The following is a 13749-nucleotide window of genomic DNA, read 5'->3' as shown; positions in this document are numbered from 1 at the left end:
TCTCTCCCTTCCCTCCCCCACCTCACCACCACAGGCAGCACCGTGGGCTTCTTGTTTGCGTTGGGCATAGGGGACTGCCCAGCTCCACAGGCGTGGACCCCTCTTCTCTAGTTCTCTGTAGGTACTTGGGGGACTGCAAAGCCTCTGCATTTTTCCTGAGAGCTCAGCTCCATCCCCTCCGTGCCCCCAGCAACCACTGGTGAAGACTTGGCAGTTAACTTTCCAGGGGTTAGCCAGGGCTTTCAGACCCCTTCCGGGGCACCAGCTTGGAGATGATGTGGAGTGGTAATCATTTTTCAGTCTGATAAATATGCATTTATTATTATCTTCAAACCATGCATTCCTTCCAACAACTCCACCCTGTGCCCTCTTCCTCACTTACACTGCAGTTTTTGAAACATGGGGGAATACATTTTATATCCGGAGATTCCAAAATTCAGCATCAGTGTTTATAATAAAAGGATGTCTTCTGTTGGGGGTAGGAGTAAAAGAAACTTTGCATTACATCTGGCCAATTCAGGGGATGGGAGAAATAAGTAACATGGAGCAAGCTTTGCTTACAGGGAAAACTGTTTTTAATGCACAGTGGGCACCAGAGAAGCAGGGATGGAATCAGGGAGTGTGGGTGACGGCTTTGGGGGCAAAGGGGGAGAGTGCATTTTATAACTGTTTCTCAAGTTCGAACCTGGAGATCCTTTAGAGAGGTAGCGATGTGTTAGGGCTCGGGGTTGTTTTAGATTTCCAAGGGAGATTTCGGGTGTGGTAGTTTTTCACTGTTTCAGGAGCTCTGTACTTCTCTTTTCTACACGTGCATTAGAAGGTATTTGGGAGAAGGGGGCTTCCCTCCGCCCCTTTTTTGATGTGTAATGCAAATGGAGAACATTACCACCGGATACCATCCTGGTAGGGATCTCTGGGGAATCAGACTTAAAATGCTGAAAGCTTTGTAGCACATTGCCTGTAACCTGGTTCTTGAAATACTGCAGCATTTTTCCTTTGGAACTCATGACCCATAAGGCCTTCAATTCTCCCTGAAAGAGAATTTGATTGCTCAGAAGGGGGGTGGTAGTAATGGTTTGGTATTCAGCAAGCATTCTCTGTCCTAGAAATTGAGGTTCTCCCTAGAGAGGACTTCAAGCATGTTCCATGTTCTTTGAACATCTGATTCAGGGTATGTGTAAATGTGTTGTATTTCTTAGTAGGGCCGGTGGTGGGTATTGCAAAGCAATTCTTAATAGTGCAGGCCAGTTATTGGTTCCTTTGGTTGAGTTCTAGAGGCTGATTTAGTATACCTTTGGTTTTCATTTGGAGTTTTTGTCAGCTTTTATCAAAATATTTGAAGGATTTTATTTTAAATTAATAAAGGATTATGAATTAGAATATAGCATGCTTAAAAACAAACAGTATGCAGTTGCTTGTTGCTTTCTTTGTAGGAGCATTAACAAATTTTTCTTACCAGTCAGCTTTGGTTGCCTGTGTTTAGGCTTGCACCAGGGTTTCTGGATGTGGTGCTGAAAGGACAGTTCCCTGACCAGTCCTGTGGTGAAGTAAGTGTATACATGCTGAACATGATTTGGGCTTTTCTTTGCTTTTATTATTAGCAGGCTTTCCTGTAGATGTGTGTGTGCATACGCAGCTGGGTTTATATTTGACGTTGCAGGCCTAGTTATCATATTTTATTACTCCCACATAATTCTTCATTTTGGCTGTCCCTCATAGAGGCAGTTTTACCGGCTACAGCAGATCCATGTGTAAGTTATACAGTGACATTTTGCTGACAGCATTTTTCCAGCACATTTTAATAATTTCAAAAAGCAAGAAACTGTTAATATTATAGGAATTGGTCTCCACAGGGAGTAATCAGAAAGCTCACTAAATTAACCTGGATCAGAAGGACATCTTCTCTGGGTTGATATAAACAGTGAGCTGGGGAAAAGAACTCAACAGAGGCCTGTATGTGATCCATTATATCACTAAAGTAGACTTGTCAAAAAAATTATTTTAAAATCTTAGACTAGGAAGGGGGCCATAAATTTCAGCTTGTACAACCTCCTACTCAGGAATCCCCTTATGAGATATTTCTGCTTTAAATATTTCCATTGGTAGGGAACTTACTACCAAATAAAGTAGCTCATTCCACTTTGATCAAAGTGCTTTAACATCACTGAAAAGGTAACATACATAAAGTTAGAAGACAAACTGGGACTATATCAGGGGTAAATGTCATACTTGTGTTTGTTATCAAGACAAGATTGAAAATTAGTGTTCTATGGAGAGTATATAAGAAACCTGTACCTGCTTGAAAAAACACAAAGATAGGGACATATCCACCGAAAGCAAGAAAAGCATTCTAGGGATGGAAAAAAAAATTTTTAATGTGTTATTATATAATAAGTTGTTCTAGAGACACACACATGGATTAATGAATACTTAATTTCTGTGGATTATGTCTGAGAAAATAAACACACTGTATAAAAAGTATTAAAATATATAGTTTATGCAGAGTGGGGTCAGTTTCCATAATTATAAAAATGACATACTTATTGCAGAAAAATTTTGTCATATTTAAAAAATGAAAAAAAGTCTTACCACCCTACGCAAAAGCTATCTGTGTTTTACTGTGTCAATTACAGTTGACATACAATATTATATTAGTTTCAGGTGTACAACATAGTGATTAGACATTTATATAATTTGTAAAGTGATCACCCCAGTAAGTCTCATACCCACCTGACACCATACATAGTTATTATAATATTATTGACTATATTTTCTATGCTGTACATCCCCGTGACTTTTATAACTGGCAATTTGTATTCCTTAATCTGTTCACCTTTTTCACCCATCTCCTCAACCGCACATCTGGCAACCATCAGTTCTCTGTATCCATGAGTTCGTTTCTGTTTTGTTTGTTCACTTATTTTGAGAATAACAGTATTTTTAAACCGAGCCTTAAAACTCTTTAAGTTCATAGTCCATTAGTTAGTTACTTAGGGACTTAAACACTAGATTTTTATATTTCAATTTACCTTTTTTCTGAATCATTTTTAAAGTTTCCAAAAAATTATCTAATGTGAAAGAATTCATTCTTAGAGTTGGACTCCTATAAAGTCTCTTGATTTAAATATAGCAAGTTAACTAGAGGAATAAAGAAACCTTCCTCAGTCAGTGAATCAACAAATATTTTCCCTCTGCACCTACTGTGTATGAGGCATTGTAGGCGCTAACACTCTTTAAATGGCAAGAACCAGCTTAGAAAATGATACCATGCTCAAAAACTATGGCTATTAAAGTGTTAAATGAAGGAAATAGAACATTCACCCTTTAGGTATATTAGTTGCTGAAATGTATTTCAGACTATGAGGTCTAACCCAGTGATTCAGCCTAAAACAATAGTTTGTGCAGGAATAGGAAGTAAATGCAGGAAAGGAGAACACAAAGAAATTTTATGGACATTTTTTCTCTATCCCCTCATGAAGTTATAAAAATATAACCAGGACATGCAGTTAAGTACTATGTCAAGAATTAATGTAAAATGAAGACCCAAGAAGTTTGCCGTCGTTATACCATTGAGAAGAAAATGCCAGAAGCAGTGTGGGCTTTGGAGTTAGGCAAAACTAAGGTCAAGCCTTGACTCTGCTACTTATTAGCTTTGTGACCTTGGGCAAGTTATTTAATCTATCTGAGCTTCAGTGTTCTCATCTATAAAAGTAGGAATAATAATACTTACATTTCAGGGTGTTTGTGAGGATTAAATGAAATCTCTGTTTCCTTATGGTTTCTGACATACGGAGCTCACTATATATTAGCTCCTTTCTGTCTGGGGATTTAGCAGCTTAGTGTGTATTTATATGCGTATTTGATAGAGTATATATACGAACTATTAAATTTCAGTAGTCTGAAAAGCAGATGGTTGCTTTATCTTCAGTCTGGCATGGAGGATAGAATCGCAGGTGCCCTGACTTGGGGGTGGACATAGCTAGTCTAAATGGAGAAAAGTTTTACTGTAAAACTGCAGTGCTGATCTCCACCACCACAGTGCAAATGCAGTTATCAGAGTAACTCTTTCCTCATTCATTCCCAAACTATCTAGAATAGGACTATACCAAAAAGGAAAACCTTGGCACTCACCAATTGGCAGGCAACTGGGCTCTTTTTGGCTATAGCCTGGGACTTGAAGGTGAAATGGGCCCAAAGGCTGAGGCTCCCCTTTTTTCTTCCTTGGGCTGGATATTTTAATATAGTAAGTGACTATACAAGTTTGGAGTTGCTCTGTCTTCAGCACCATTCTAGGTTTTTTTCCGTTATATAGTCTTTGAACTGCTTTATTTGATTGGGTCTCATACGTTTAGATCTCATGGCTAACCATTTACCTTTGTTAATTATTACTCTATGTTTGTCTGTTTATAAAAGCTTTAAAAATCTTTCTGTCAGTTAATAGTTGAGTTAGGTAAGACAAATATTATTCTACCCATTTTATAGCCGAAGAATCTGAGTAAGAATCCTGGTGCTTAGGTGAGTTGTCCAAGGCTGTAGGACCATTAATTAAATGGTGATGTGGAGATGGGTGTCCAGGTTGGTTGACTCATGCTTAAAGATTTTTTCCCATTAAATGGTATTATATTCTGGTGTTCATATAATCAAGAATGTGAACAATTTTGGCTTTATTTTAAGAAATTATCATTATCCTAGGTAGCTAAACATATCTTAGTGAGTGGGCATAGTGAAAGATTCTGGGATAGGCAGAAGGAGAGCAAAAGTACTTTTGAAGGAGAGCGTCTTGGAAGCAGGAAGGATGAGGAAACATGAACAGAAAATTTATCAACAAATAGAATATGGATGAAAATAGAAGGCATTAAAGTAATGTACTCGTTTTGTTTCTGTAGTTATCCTAGCGACTTTTTAGAAGGTCATCATATCTTGGTGTCTGCCTATCTTTTTGCCTTTTCTTTTGCAAATAAATATATACACTTGGCTACTGATAAATGCTCTCATATTGCCAACATAACTTATAACTAGGACCACAGGGGAATTTTGACCACTACCACCTGGACTTCTTTGCTTATGCAAGGCTGAACTTGGCATAGAACTTGGAGAAGAACAGTATACTGGGGACTGATGCCGGCAGGGATGTGAGCATTGAAGCAGAAAAAGTACTGGGAGGCTCGGGCTAGAAGAGCAAAGATGAAAGAGGATACTAGTTAAGATTTCCCTTAGGTATGTGGAGATGTGTCAACTTGAGGAGAGTGGAATTAAAAAAACACTGGGAGCCTTAGGGTCTAAGAGGACCTCTTAGTTTGAGACTGAAACCCTCTTCATCCTGGAAGGAGTCTATTGGGTTAGGATGACTAAAATGTTAGCTGAAGAGGTTTGGAGCACTTGTACATGCACCATTGCTGATAGAGAGAGGTATCTTGTGTTTATTGAGTTTGTCCCAGGGTCTGGAAATGGAAAGCACCGAAATCCCTCAGAAGACATATTAACAGGCTCCTTTCATGTCGGTTAATTAGTGCAGTTTTTATGCTGTAAAATCTTTTGGGTTTCTGGGGAGTAAGAACATTAGAGAAATATAGTGAATGCTTATTTATCCAAGGATGGGTTATCTAGGCTGTGAATTATGTATGTCATTTATTTGCTTCTTCTTTTTTGCATTTTTGGTATTTAATTGATATTTACCAGAGTGAACTTGAGAAGGGAGAAAAAGTCACAATTAAAATATTACTTTAAATTTTTAAATGGTTGATAAAGGAAGAGATCGCAACTACTGTATCAATGAAAAAGCAGCTAATTATTTCTCCTTTCTTATTCTCTTCTTATTTTAATTGTACAGACAGTTGAACGCTGAGCCTCTAGAAGCTTAATGTCTGCCAAAAGCCAGTGTGAAATAGCATTTTCCCTTCATTTTACTGAGCGACAGCCCCACAAATAAATCAGGCTTAATTTATTACATCGTTAGTTTCTTGTTTCAGGAGGAATTCTTCGTCAATTAAGGATAATGCAACAGGCTTTCACTTCATATTCACTAGTGTCTCTTTGTCTTAATAAGAAGCTAAATAAAATGCTTTTAAATGAAAACAAATTGATGCATTATTAAATTGCAGAGAAAAAAATTGAGCTGGTTGCAAATGTGACTGGTGGAGCTTTTTCAAAGGTCAAAATACCCAGGAATCTCATTTGCTATGGAATTCTCAATTGGATTTCCTAAGCTTTTGGTGAAGACTTAAGAGGAGAAATGTCTTGTTTCTGGGAAAAATGGCTCGAAGCAAATAAGGCATTGTAAAATATTTGTGTTGTGATAGGGAAGTAAGTATTGGGAGTGTGAGGAATCATTGGAGCGGAGAGTGAGAGTGAAAGAATGGCTGCAGTGAAAAGGGACAGGGGAATTTGGATGTGAATTTAGGGAACTGTTGGTATTTTAAGAGAAGGAATTCTCTTCTCTATGCAGATTCCCTTGGATACATCTCTGTATACTACTGAACGAGAATTATCCTGATCTGGATAGGGCGTGGAACTTTAGGAAGGTGTTTTGTTTTTTAAATATTAATGTATCTCTTCCATTCTGTGTCATAAAGTATATCTTCTAAATTTATGTGTTTGCATAGTTAACAGCACAGGGTTCAAAAATTAGAAGCTTCGATGTTAAGTCTTCTTATACTGTCTTCCAGTCACCTAGTATGTTCTCCATAAAGGCAACTACAGTTAGTTACCAGTTTCTCTTTATCCTTTTCTACGTACGTATGTATATGCACCTATATACATTCTCTCCTCTTACCCCAGATACAGTTGTTTCCATTGTCTTTGGAGGAAGACTGTTAAAATAGTTTAAGAATTTTAACTCATTCTGGATCATCTTAGATCAATTAATTCCCCCCTTTCCTTTTGGTATAGATAATCCTTTATGTTTTATTTTTCTTAGTGAAATTTATAGTCTAGTTTCTTGGCTTATTTAAAGTAAAATGTTAGTTTGGGCCAAAACAATCCTTTCTACTAACTACATTGTATTTTTGAGTTTCTGTTTGAGAATCATCTATGAAAAATAAAAGTACAGAGGAAGATATGACCTTGAGAACTGTTAGTTTTCACATAGAACTAACACACATAGAACTTTTGCTTTCTTTAAGGAGTTATAAATCACATATCTTGACCACACCAATCAACAAATATTTACTGAGTAGCAACTAAGGGTGAGGCATTGTGACAGTCACTGAAAGATATAGAAAAGACAGGCTTTATGTTCTAGGAACTTATTTGATAAAATATAAATACAATATTTAATAAAAGGTTTTTGAATCATTCATGATAACAGTTGAAAAGGGTTTAATTGCCACACAAGTGGTATAGAAAATAAGTAAATTGATTTTTTAGAAAGGAGAGAGCTTCAAGCTGGTATGATCAGAGACAGGTTGATGGAAGAAGTATGATTTGAGCTGGGCTTTACAAAATGGTTGTGTAGAGCAGTGTGAGCCAAAGTGAGAAGGTGAGAATGTACAAAGTGTTTTGGGGGAGCAGTGAATAAATCAGTTGGGTTGGGGTGTGGCAGATAAGCTTGCAAAGATAGGGTAGAGTTAGCCAAACATTAAGAATTTTTGGAAATTGCATTTATCCTGAGAGGCAGTGGAGAACATAGAAAATTTCTGAGGGAGTACAGAATGACACATCATCAAAGCTGTGCTGTAATGTTTTAGGAGGATTGGGCAGCAGTGTATAATAGGATAGACTAGAACAAGGAATGGACATCTAGCTGATTGGCTCTTGGATTTGGCCTAGTTGTGTGGTGACAAAGGCTTGGACTAGGATAGTAAAGATGAAGACCGGAAGGAAAGAAAATAATATAATTTTGCAATGTGTGTCACATGGATGTGTATGTTTAACATTTTTCTAATGTAAGAAGTGGTTAATAGGAAGACTTTCAGTAGGGCTTGGTGAATGACTTTACATTGGGGAAAGGGAAGAGGAGTAGTTAAAAATTATTTTGCTGTCTTAAAGTTCTTCTGTTTAGAAAATCTGGGAAAGTATGTTCTGTAATAAATGTAGGCAGTCTAGTCCAGAGCATCTTGGTTAGCAAGCTATCTTTATTTCTAATTTTTAATCCTTTCTCTGTAGAGGGGTTTTCCCCCTTGAACTTATAATGTTATTTAAGGAAAACTTAAATCTTCCAGATTCCTAATTCTCTGTGCTCTCTCACTGATAAAGATTACTTAATCTTTGTGGGTCTATTCTTTTCTTGCTTTGGAGTCTTTCATTCTATCTATTTATAGACACTTAACTCATCTTTTTTCTTGATATTCTCAACTAACCTTTAGCTTAGTGGATAAAGAAATAAGGATTATGGTCCTTTTCATAGACCTAGTGGATGACCATTTTGTCCTTACTGAAACTCGGTGGCTTTCTTTCTTTGATTATATGCTTATGGTCTGTGTGCTTCATGAGAGCCATGGTATTTGAAATTGCAGGCTGAGTTAAAGGTGGAAAATGAGAGGATTCTAATAGGTGAAAGCGGAAGGAAAGAAGTAAGCCTTACTAGCCAGTATTGTTACTTTTGTTTAGGGGACTGAATCTTAGACTGTGGATACAAAATGTCAGACTTGAATAAACTTCCTTGGTGAAATTGGGGTGTATGACTGGCCAGTGGGCTATAATGTGCAACTTCTGTATACAGTGGTCATTGGAGAAAAGGTTGAGCTCAGGGAGCTTGGGCTCTGTTTCAACCTTTTGTAGTCAGTAAAGATCACTGAGTAAGAAAAAAATAAAGGGCGAATGGAACATCAGAACATAATACATACAAAATAACAGAATGCACCTAGAGAAAAGCAATTTAATGCAATAAAAATTTTCCTTTAATTTGTTAATATTATTTTCCTCTCACCACTGAAGTTGCTGAGTTCTTGCAAATTCTATTAATATTTGCCACAGTTTGCACCCAGACAGTTGTCAGAAGTCCCCATGGTTTGTGTGGAACTAGTAGATCAGGCAGAGTTCATGTACAAGATGTTAGTAAATTCATCACTCTATTTAGGGATGCAAAGCATCCTTATAGTAATCCCATTAGGAGGCTCTCTGTGCAATTACATTGTAAGTTTGTACCTGCTTCCTAGTTTGAATGCTCAAAGTAACAGTAATTAAGAACAGTTAAACAACAGCCTCTTAGGAAGGGATTCTTAAGGTAGCCTGGGATGAGGAAAGTCCATAAAGACCACTTATCTGAATGATGAATATCTATTTTATTAATCTAGATGTTCTAGTACAAGTAATATTTATAGATTTTATTTTTACTTTCTTCTTTTTGCAATATTTCTTCTTCCTTGTCTTTAGAAAAGAGGTGGGTGGGTATGAGACTCAAGAAAGGCACAGATTGAGTGATTAAGTGTAGAGGGGAAACAAAGTAGAATGATCATGTGAGTATTTCACTTACCTCACAAGGCTTTTTTTTTTTTTTTTTCTGACTCATACTGGAAACTTCAGACATAAGTGCCAAAGGGATAGGACTTCTTTTATTTTGGGATCTTAATGTAGACTCATGGCATTAGAAATTGCTCAAAAGCTTTATAGGTCAAAGAAAAGTCCATTTTGTTTTATGAGTGGATGGATATCAAAGACTTGTTATTTATTAGATCTATGTTTTCTACCTTTGTTTCTAATTAGCTTATATCCAACCTGACCCTTGGGGGCTGATGGGCTTTGTTGCTAGCCACATGCTACTTCCTGACCATTACTGTCTTTGGTTTATATTGTCCTTTGTAGGTTGTAGGAGTTGCCATGTCTTTCACCTCCCACTCCTCAGCAGGCTGCCTTGCTGTTTTCTGGTGAGGAGGTATAGCAGTCATCAGGGCACTGTGACTTACTTGCTCTGCTCTAGAGCCCTGTCTTTGCCCTTTGCCTAGGGTAGTGCTCAAAGAAAAGGTGTTTTGTTTTTTTGTTTTGTTTTATAAAGAGCAGCGCACTTGTCACTCAGTGCAATCTGTTGCACAATCTCAAGAAAAAATATCATCCCCAGAAAGCAGTGTCACTTTTCTAGCCAGGATTCCAGAACCATCAGCTTCTTATAAGCACTGCTTCTGTTTATAGATATTGGATTGTCAAGGCCTTTCCAGCTGTTTTTTCCTTCCATGGTTTAATCATAGAACCTAGTAAGAACTTTTATTTGTGAGAATTGAATGCTGACTTTTGGGAGTGTTATAAAAAATCCATTGTGGATCTATAGAGTTTAAAGTATGAATGCTAGTCTGCATTTTTGGCAAGTGGTTTCTGATGTTTCTATGCCCAGAATTTAGGTATCAGAACCCCTGCAGTCTAGTTGTGGCCAATACACAGTGCCCCTGGGACAGAACTCTTTTTCCTATTTGGAAACCTGTTCCTGTTATGGCACCAGAACCAAATAAGATACTCGTTCCTTCTCAAGCATAAGTTTAATAAAACTAATATTTGAAAAACATTTGAAGTTTTAGCTCGTGTATGACAACTTTTTTTTTTATTTTAATGTTTTTAACAGCTTTGGTAATTTTTTTCTTTTATGATTATTATTTTCTAAATTTACAAATAGTACGACTGAAAAAAATTTTGGTGTACAGTTCAATGAATTTTAACGCATGTATATAGATCTGTTTAACCACCACCACAGTCAGCACACAGAACAGTTCCATTACCTCAGAGAGCTCCTCACTGCTACCCCTTTGTAGCCAGACTCTCCCTAACCCCTAATGCCTAGCTACTGTGATCAGTGCTCCATTCCTATGGTTTTGTCTTTTCTAAAATGTCATATAAATGGAATCGTACTACAGTAGATAATCTTTTGAGGTTGGCTTCTTTCACTCAGCACAATAGCTTCGAGGTTTATCCATGTTATTATATTTATCAGTAATTTGTTCTTTTTTATTGCTGAGTACTATTCCATTATATGGTTACCTGATAGTTTATTTATTCAGTCATCCGTTGAATGATATTTGAATGTGTCCAGTTTCAAGTGATTATGAATAGTGCTGCTGTAAACATTCATGTATGGGTTTTTCTGTGAACCTAAATTTACATTTCTCAAAGATATCCCTAAGACTGAAATTGCTGGGTAATATCGTAAGTGTATGTTTACTTTTATAAGAAACTGCCAAACTATTTTTTGGAGTGGTTATACCATTTTGCATCCCCACCAGTAATGTTCAGTTGCTCCATATCCTCGTTTGTACTTGGTATTGTCAGATTTTTTTAAAGTTTATTTTATTGAGGTGTGAGATCTAGTCTCAGCAAAATTTTAGATGTGTAATACATTATTGTTGACTATAGGTACAGTGTTGTACAGTGGATCTCTAGAGCTTACTCATCCTACTTAACTGAAACTTTATGCCCATCGATTAGTAAACTCCCATTTTTCTCTCCCCCCAGCCCCTGACAACCGTCATTCCACTTGGATCTCATATAAGTCAATCATGCAGTATTTCTCTTTCTGTGACTGGCTTATCACACTTAGCATAATGTCATCAAATTCCATCCAATGTAACACATGTCAGAATTTCCTTCTTTTTTTCCTTTTGGCTTTATTGAAATATAATAGATGATTAGTTGCTTGTATTTACGTTGTACAATGCAATGAGTTTTTTTCAATTATAGTTGGCATACAATAATATATTCTTTTCAGTTGTACAGCATAGTAATTAGAGGTCTATATATTACAAAGCGATCACTAAATCTAGTACTGCCTTACACATTTATTACAACGTTGTTAACTATTTTCCTTATGCTATACTTTATATTTCCATGACCATTTTTTAACTATCCATTTGTACTTTTTAATCTCTTTGCCCTTCTTCACCATCCCCCTAGCCCGCCTCCCATCTTGTAGCCCTCAAAATATTCTTTGTATCTCTGAGTTTATTTCCATTGTTGTTATTGTTGTTGTTTATTTTGTTCTTTCGATTTCACATGTATGTGAAATCATGCGATATTTGTCTTTCTCTATCTGACTTATTTCAGTCAGCGCAATACCCTCTAGGTCTATCAAGGCAATATCTTTTTCCATCTCCTTCCTTTTAGTCTGTGTGTCTTTTAATCTGAAGTGAGTCTCTTGTAGACAGCATATATAGGGGTCTTGTTTTCTTGTCCATTCAGCCACCCTATTTTTTGGTTGGAGCACTTAATTCTTTTCCATTTGAGGTACTTGTTGATAGGAATGTAGTTATTACCTTTCTTTATTCATGCTGTTGATACATGTTTTTTCTTTTTAAAGAAGTCCCTCCAACAATTCCTGTAATACTGGCTTGGTGTCAGTGAATTCCTTTAGCTTATTTTTGTCTGGGAAGCTCTTTATCTGTCTTTTGATTCTAAGTGATAGCTTTGCCGGATAAGCATTCTTGGTTATAGGTCCTGGGTTTTCATCACATTGAATATTTTGTGTCAAGCCCTTGTGTCCTGCATAGTTTCTTTTGAGAAATCAGCTGCCAGTCTTATGGGTGCTCCCTTGTAGGTAACTGTTTTTCTCTTGCTGTTTTTAAGATTCTCTCTTTGTATTTAACCTTTGGCATTTTAATTATAATGTGTCTTGGTGTGGACCTCTTTGGATTCATCTTTTTTTGAGACTCTGAGCTTCCTGGTGTTGTATGTCTATTTCCTTCACCAGGTTAGGGAAGTTTTCCATCATTATTTCTTCAAATAGATTTTCAGCTTCTTGTTTTACTTCAGGTATCCCTGTGACATGGATATTTTTACATTTAATCGTGTCCCATAGGCTCCTTAAATTATTATTATAGTCTTGGCTTCTTTTTTCTTGCTGTTCTGGTTGAGTGTCCTTGGCTTACCCATCCTCTATATCGGCGGTTCGATCCTCTTCTTTATCCCCTCTGTTGATTCCCTGTAATATACTCTTCATCTCAGATAATATGTTCTTCATTTCTGACTGGTTCCATTTTATAATTTCCACCTTCATTTTTATGTTTTTTATCTCTTTGTTAAAGTTCTCACTCAATTCATCTACACTTCCCGTAAGTTATTGAGCATTTTATAACCAGTGTTTTGAACTCTGCATCTGTTAGATTGCTTGACTCCATTATTCCTGGATTTCTGTTCTGTTCTCTCATATGGTTTCTGCTTCTTTCCCCATTTTGGCTGCCTTTCTGTGTCTGTTTCTATGTAGTAATCAAAGCTCCTAAGTCTTTCGGTCTTTTTAGCATGGCTTTGTGTAGTAGGTATCCAGTGGCACAGTCCTGAGAGGGGTTCAGCTGCAGGCCAAGTGTGCCCCTCTAGGACCACCTGTTAAGATTCATCAAGCAGATGCTGTGCTTATAGTTGCCTCAAGGGGCCACACCAGAAACTGAGGTCAGCTGCCACTAGTGTGAGTCTTGGTGCTGCTCAGCAAGGAGCACCAGACTCATCGAGGACACAACAGGAGGTGGCTTGGGTGGGGCCACGAGTTGGAGAAGGTGGAGTTTCAGGGAATCCTCTGGGTGGAGGGACCTCTGTTATCCAGTTTGATGACGTCTCAGCTATGGTGGCACTGAGTCTGCACACTGGTGGGGTGGGGAGGGATCAACAGAGGAACAATGGATACCACCAGCACTTCTGCCCAAGATAGAGTCTTGCCTCTGGCCCTCACTCCAACAACTCAGTGTCCTCCTGTAAGTCCCTGGTGCTCCCCACGCAGCCCACCTGGCACCGGTGCTCAGAGTGAGCAGGTCCATCACTGCAAAAGTCCGCTTGCAGACAGCCCCTTCAAGAGGTGTCAGCAGCTGCTGGCTGGCACTGTTCCACTCAGCCACTGGGAACCAG

General features: G+C 37.7%; 1 protein-coding gene across 11 annotated transcripts in view; it reads left to right on the top strand.

Annotated features, from left to right (window-relative positions):
- SCN8A (sodium voltage-gated channel alpha subunit 8) overlaps positions 1 to 13749 on the top strand; it is a 172229-nt gene that overhangs the window by 1161 nt on the left and 157319 nt on the right. For 5 of the 11 annotated variants that reach the window (XM_039862210.1, XM_039862215.1, XM_039862216.1 and 2 more), the window contains exon 2: positions 1484 to 1547. The exons of 5 other annotated variants lie outside the window; for them this stretch is intronic. The gene's annotated coding sequence lies outside the window, so the exon portion shown is untranslated. Of the gene's footprint in view, positions 1 to 1467; positions 1548 to 13749 lie in introns of those variants that run through there. One more of the 11 variants, XM_039862222.1, reaches the window with a different exon arrangement.

The sequence above is a fragment of the Pteropus medius genome, unplaced genomic scaffold (genome assembly GCF_902729225.1).
Source record: "Pteropus medius unplaced genomic scaffold, Ma_sr-lr_union100, whole genome shotgun sequence".
Taxonomy (NCBI): domain Eukaryota; kingdom Metazoa; phylum Chordata; class Mammalia; order Chiroptera; family Pteropodidae; genus Pteropus; species Pteropus medius.
This window is presented reverse-complemented; position numbering and strand designations above follow the sequence as displayed.